Source organism: Mesocricetus auratus, unplaced genomic scaffold (genome assembly GCF_017639785.1).
Source record: "Mesocricetus auratus isolate SY011 unplaced genomic scaffold, BCM_Maur_2.0 Super-Scaffold_100009, whole genome shotgun sequence".
NCBI classification, from domain to species: domain Eukaryota; kingdom Metazoa; phylum Chordata; class Mammalia; order Rodentia; family Cricetidae; genus Mesocricetus; species Mesocricetus auratus.
The window spans coordinates 65206353-65212352 of NW_024429193.1; the positions used below are offsets into that span (position 1 = coordinate 65206353).

The 6000-nt window shown below is 46.8% G+C and overlaps 1 protein-coding gene across 2 annotated transcripts in view; it reads right to left on the bottom strand.

Moving 5' to 3' along the window:
• Positions 1-5545, bottom strand: part of Gatad2b (GATA zinc finger domain containing 2B) — a 63204-nt gene extending 57659 nt beyond the window's left edge. For both annotated transcript variants that reach the window (XM_013120671.3, XM_005080221.4), the window contains exon 1: positions 5402-5545. The gene's annotated coding sequence lies outside the window, so the exon portion shown is untranslated. The remainder of the gene's footprint in view (positions 1-5401) is intronic.
• Positions 5546-6000: the final 455 nt, after the last annotated feature.

Genomic DNA, 6000 nt, shown 5'->3' on the forward strand with positions numbered 1-6000 from the left:
TATCACAGGTGCACAAATAAACATTTTTTAAAAATAAAATTTGAAAACATTTTGCAATTCCATATTTATGAAATTTCATGCTTTGTTGTAAATGAAGTTTATATTTAGTTAAGAAGAGAGGTTTTATTATTCCAATTTGATCAACAAATATTTAGGTTGGGCATGGTGGCACAATTTTTTAAGCCCAGCAATTGAGATGCAAAGACAAGCAATCTCTGTGAGTTCAAGGATAGCCTGGTCTACAGAGCAAGTTCCAGTATAGCTAAGGCTGTTACACAGAGAAACCCTATTTTGGAAAAAAAGAAAGAAAAGAAAGGGTCTTAATCCAGTAGCTCTAGCTATCCTGAACAGAGAAACCCTGTCTTGAAAAAAACCAAACAAACAAAAGTTAGAAAAACTTGATGTGGTGGTGCATGTCTATAATTTTAGCTCAGCATTTGCAAGATAGAGTCAAGAGAATCAGAACTCCAAGGACATCCTCAATTCCATAAGTTTAAGGCCAGTCCAAGAGAGCTAAGACCCTGTCAAGAATGAATGAAAGAACGAATAAATAAATGAATGGGCTAGTGAGATGGCTCAGTAAGTAAAGGCGTTTGAGAGACAGAACTCAAAACTTATGAGCACTGGCTGTTCTTCCAGGGGACCTGCATTCAGTTCCTATCACCTACATTGTGGCTCCTAACTGTTAACTCTAGTTTTGGGGGACCCAACGGCTTTGTCTGGCCTCCACAGACATCAGGTACACATAGTTCACAATAATACACAAGAGACGAAACACTTAAATACATAAAATAAAAGGTAAAAATAAGAATAATTGAAATAGGCCTCACTGAAAAGATGACATTTAGTCAGGCACATGCCTGTAATACCAGTACCTCAGAGGCTGAAGCCATAGGATCGTAAGTTCAAGGCTACCTCAGGCAACATAGTGAATTTGGGTTACAGAGTGAAAGCTTGCCTCAAAAATAATAAATAAAACAAGGGACTAGAGAAATGGCTCAGTGGTTGCAAACACTGGCTGCTTGTTGCATGGGGCCCAGGTTCAATTCCTAGCACTCAGGCGGATCTCTGTGAGTTCAGAGACCAGCCTGGTCTACAAGAGCTAGTTCCAGGACAGCCTCCAAAGCCACAGAGAAACCCTGTCACGAAAAACCAAAAAAAAAAAAAAAAAAAAAAAAGCTATCAATTCCTAGCACTCACATGGCAGCTAACAACTGTCTAACTCCAGTTCCGGGGGGGTCTGACACTCTCTTCTGGCCTCCAAGGGCACCAGGCATATAAATGATACACAGACATTTGTGCAGGCAAGACACCCACACATATAAAAAGAAAACATGACATTGAAGCAATTATTTGAAAGAGATGTGCAATCAGCTGTATTATCTCAGTGTAGAAAACCAGCAATGTTTTATCTTAGCACTTGGGAGGCTGAGGCAGGAAGATCAGGAATTACAGGTCATCCTGAACTATGTGGCAAGTCATAAACAAACCATAGTTTATGCAAAGAAGATAAACAGGCTGAGAGGTGGTGATGCACACCTTTGATCCCAGCACTAGGGAGGCAGAGAAAGGCAGATCAGTTAATTTGAGGCCAGCCTGATCTACCAAGTTCCAGGATAGGCTCCAAAGCTACACAGAGAAACCCTGTCTTGAGAAACCAAAAAATAAAAAATACATATAGATGAACAGTGTAAGAGGCTAGAGATTTAGCTCAGTTGTAGGCTCTAACATGGGACAGGCCTGAGTTCTACCCCAAATACCTTCAAAAAAGAAAGAAGGGGGGAAAAAAGCATGCCTATAGTCCCAGAATTCGGGAGGCTGAGGCAGATACAAGTGGTCCTCTGAAATCTCGTCTAAGAAAAAAAGCTCTACACTTATTCTTCAGTATTATCACTTTGTCACTTACTAGTCTATTCCCTTCTTCCACAATTCTACATCTGTATATTCTCAAAAGGTTCACTATAATAAGCCCTCCAGTTAACACTTGCAATCCCTCACAATTACACTAAGAATTTATTATTCCTGATGCCGAATACAAATTCTTCTCATGTCCCATCCATTTTGGAAGATTATGAATTTTACTCTTCCCTACACAGTCTTTTTCTGTTTATGTTCTTGTATTTTCAAGATGGGGTTTCTTGGACATTGGTGGCACATGCCTTTAATCCCAGCACTTGGGAGGCAGAGGCAGGTGGATCTCTGTGATTTCGAGGCCAGCCCTGATCTATAGAGTAATATCCAAGACAGGCTCCAAAGCTACAGAGAAACACTATCTGGAAAAACAAAACATATGTCCCAAAAGTTCATATATCAAAGATGTACAATTACTATGACTCTTTTATATCTTGAATTTGAACATTTCATACCACAGGAAAAAAAAAATGGCCAGGCATGATGACATAGGCTTTTAATCCCAGCACTCAGAAAGCATATGCAGACCTTATTTTGGGGGGTGGAGCTCAAAGTCTCCAATTTGATAGAAACAGGGGATAACCTTGAACTCCTGATCCCTTGCTCAGGATAAAAGGCCTGAACTACTTTTAAGAAAGGGTATTAGTCAGGCAGTGGTGGCACACGCCTTTAATCCCAGCACATGGGAAGCAGAGGCAGGCAGATCTCTGTGAGTTCCAGGCCAGCCTCATCTACAGAGATGAGTTCAGAAACCCTACTTCAGAAAAAAAGAAAGAAAAGAAAGGGTCTTAACTCAGTAGCTCTAGCTATCCCGAACTACCGTGAACTTACTTTGTACTCCATTCTGCCTCAAATTGTCACAGTCCTCTCTGTTTCCTAGGGGTTGGGATTACAGTCATAAACCCAGGGAACACAGATGTTAGAAAGTTTAGAGCTGCAAGGATCAGAAAAAAATTCCTCACACATCTCTCTCCCTGTGGCCCTTAAACACAGTTTAAGTTACTGCCATGAGTGGCTGGAGAGACGGCTCAGAAGTTAAGACCATTGACTGCTCTTCCAGAGGGCTCTTCCCAGCACACATAGCAGCTCACAACTTTCTGTAACTCCAGGATCCACACCCTCACACAGACACATGCAGGCAAAACACCAATGCACACAAAATATATACAAATAAATGATTAAAAAGTTACTTCCAGGACTTATTTTTTAAGGGCTATTCAGGGATCCAGGATAACTTTCTTTCTAAGACAAGTTTTTATGCAGCTTCTATTCAGACCCTGTTGAGAAAATATCTAAACAGGAAGTGAACAGACATGACATAGTCAGAGGAAGCACACCACAGTGCCATAAAGATGGATGCTGCTGTCAAGCACAAATCACTCATCTCATTAAAAATGTTCTAAACTAAAGAATAGGTAGCATAAACGTCTATAAACCTCATCTTTTCTCAAACTAGGTCATTCAACCCACAGGTCCAGCTTTCTGATTCCTGTTGATTAATACTTACCTCTTTCCATGATGACTTTCATTACTACCTGACTGAAAAGTCTGTCACCAGTCATACCAGACCAATAGTCACAACCATGAACTATTTATATAAACTTATCTTCTTACAAGCCCAAGACAAGTCTATGCCTGACCCAGCCCAGCATTTGTGGTGGACCAACAGTTACACTGGCAACAGATAGAAGCCTTCCCTCAAAATGAGCTTAACCCCTCCATACCACTATCTTCACTATCACCAGAAGTTGTTACTCTCTAGGACAATATTCTCTGTCTCTCTCACTCCTTTAGCGTGTCAGATACTCTGGAACTGAAGTTAAGACAGTCATGTGGGTGCTGGAAATTGGGTCCTCTGGAAAAAGCAGCCAGTACTCTTATCCTCTGAGCTCCTGGGACAATTCTTACCAACACTTCTCCCGCACCAAAAATATAAATCACAGTGGTTATTCAAGGAAGAATTTAAGTCCATGTACCAAAGAAAGAGCAATATAGAAATCACTCAATTCTGAAACAGGATAAGCTCCAACTACATATAGACACTATATACAGGCTGGCTCGGGGCGGCCAGGAGCGAGTGACACTATATACATGCCAAAAAGAACATCACCATGTGTTGTGGGAGGGACACTGGATGGTTGAAGGGCAGACGGGAGGAGACCATTGCTTTCCACTTTGTACCACATTCATCCCTTGCTATCCAAATTACAAATTTCTGGAAAAGAAAATGTCATAAAAGTACTCTTCTCCAATCCACACGGTTTGTAAAACCTACTTTTACTCCAGCATCAAGCACGAATTCAAATCTTTTGCACACTGGCATGGAAACACTGCCTCTTTGCTAAAACAGGTTTTAATTTCTATTATTCCCACCTCCAACTCGCACACAAAAGCCCTTCAAGTAATCATTTACCAGATGAGAAAACTGCGTCTCAGAGCAACCTCACTCTCCAGAAGAGAACAGAGAAACACTGTTAACTCCAGCATCCACGAGCTACCCTCCATCTCCACCTCAGCGCCGGTCCTTGGGAGCTAACATCTCATGTCTGGAGGGAATTCAGAGCCGGGGATGAACTCAAAGAGAGCACCACACCTTTATAAAGTGGGGAAGCTGGCCTGGGACAGCGGTTAACACTAAATCTCTGTCTGCGTTACAGGAGTGACGAGCTTCTTCAGAAACTGAGGCCAAGGAGGCGCAAAGTTCTGGTTTGGTCGGGAAAGGTAAGTTCTAGTTCCATCAACTCTTAGGAACGGAACTGGGTAACAAATCCAGTTGTGTCCAAGAAGCCCAGCTGAGAAAATGGACAGTTTAGTTGCTCTACGAGGTAAGTAACCCACACAAGTCAAGACAATTCCCTTTTCTTACGGAGGGCAGGGGAACGGTGGACGAAGAAATAAAGGGCTAAGGTTCTGCACTCCTGATCCTTTCCCCCACATAAAGATCAATTCTCCTGTGTTCCCTTCACCCTCAAGGATTCCCCCTTTCGTCCTACCCGCCGCCAAACACAAGACAGCGCTGGGAGCGGCCCCCGCACCCTGAGGGCACCACTGGGGGGTGGAGAGTTACAAACACGGAGGGAAAGACGCTCGGGTGGAAAAGAGGGGAGCATGGCGGGCATGAGGTACGGAGTGAAAAGGGGGATGGCGAGGGAGCCGGGGAGCGAGGGAGGGGAGGACGAGTAAAAAAGGAGACACGAAGGGACAGCAGCCGGGTCGCGCGAGGCCTAAGTGAAAGACCCGGGCGCGCGCGCGGAGGGGGAGGGGAAGAGGTGAAGGGGAGCGCGAGGCGGGGGCGCGCGGGCCGGGCTGGGGGAGGGGACGCCAGGCGGGGGCGCGCGGGCGGGCGTCGGCTCGCGGGCGCTTCCCCTCCCCCCGCCCTCCACCTTTCCCTTCCCCCACCGCTGCTTCCTCGCAGCCTCGCTCCCTCCGTCGCTCCTCACCGCCCCCGGGCGGGCTGGCGTCCAGGCTGGCCTAGGCCAGAGCTCCTCACCTGGCAGCGGCGGCGGAACTCCCGACTAGGTCGCCTCCTCAGGCGGCGGCGAAGGCGTCGAAAACAGAGGCGGCGGCGGCACAGTGGGATCCAGAGCCCACCGGCGGGTCCAGGAACGGGGGTGGGGGAGGGGGCGGGCCGGGTCGGGGAGGGCGGGCGGGCGGAGCAGACACTGCGGTACAGACAGGGGCAGCAGCGGCGGCGGCGGCTGCACCGGCGGCGGCGGCACCACACAAACAAGGACGCTGATTGGGCAGCTGCCAAGCGCCTCGACTCCGCCTTAACCACACGCCACGACGCCCATTGGAGGACTTTAGCCGGCTGCCCGCCCTCCTCCTCTTGCTCCTACCAATAGAAAGCGGGATACCGAGACTTCACCCCACCCTTGAGGAGTGGGTGGCTGGAGAAGTAGTGATTGGCGTCGAGAGGACCCAATTATATATGGAGAAGGGGGATGGTCTAGCGGGGGCGCGTTAATGGGTACCTCGGCCAGTCCCAGACACATCCGGGTCTTCGACAGCCCATTAAGTGTCGGGGGTCAAAAAATCGCTTCAGGCTGCAACTTTACCTTGGAGACGTTTTGGTCCCCAGGCAGCCGC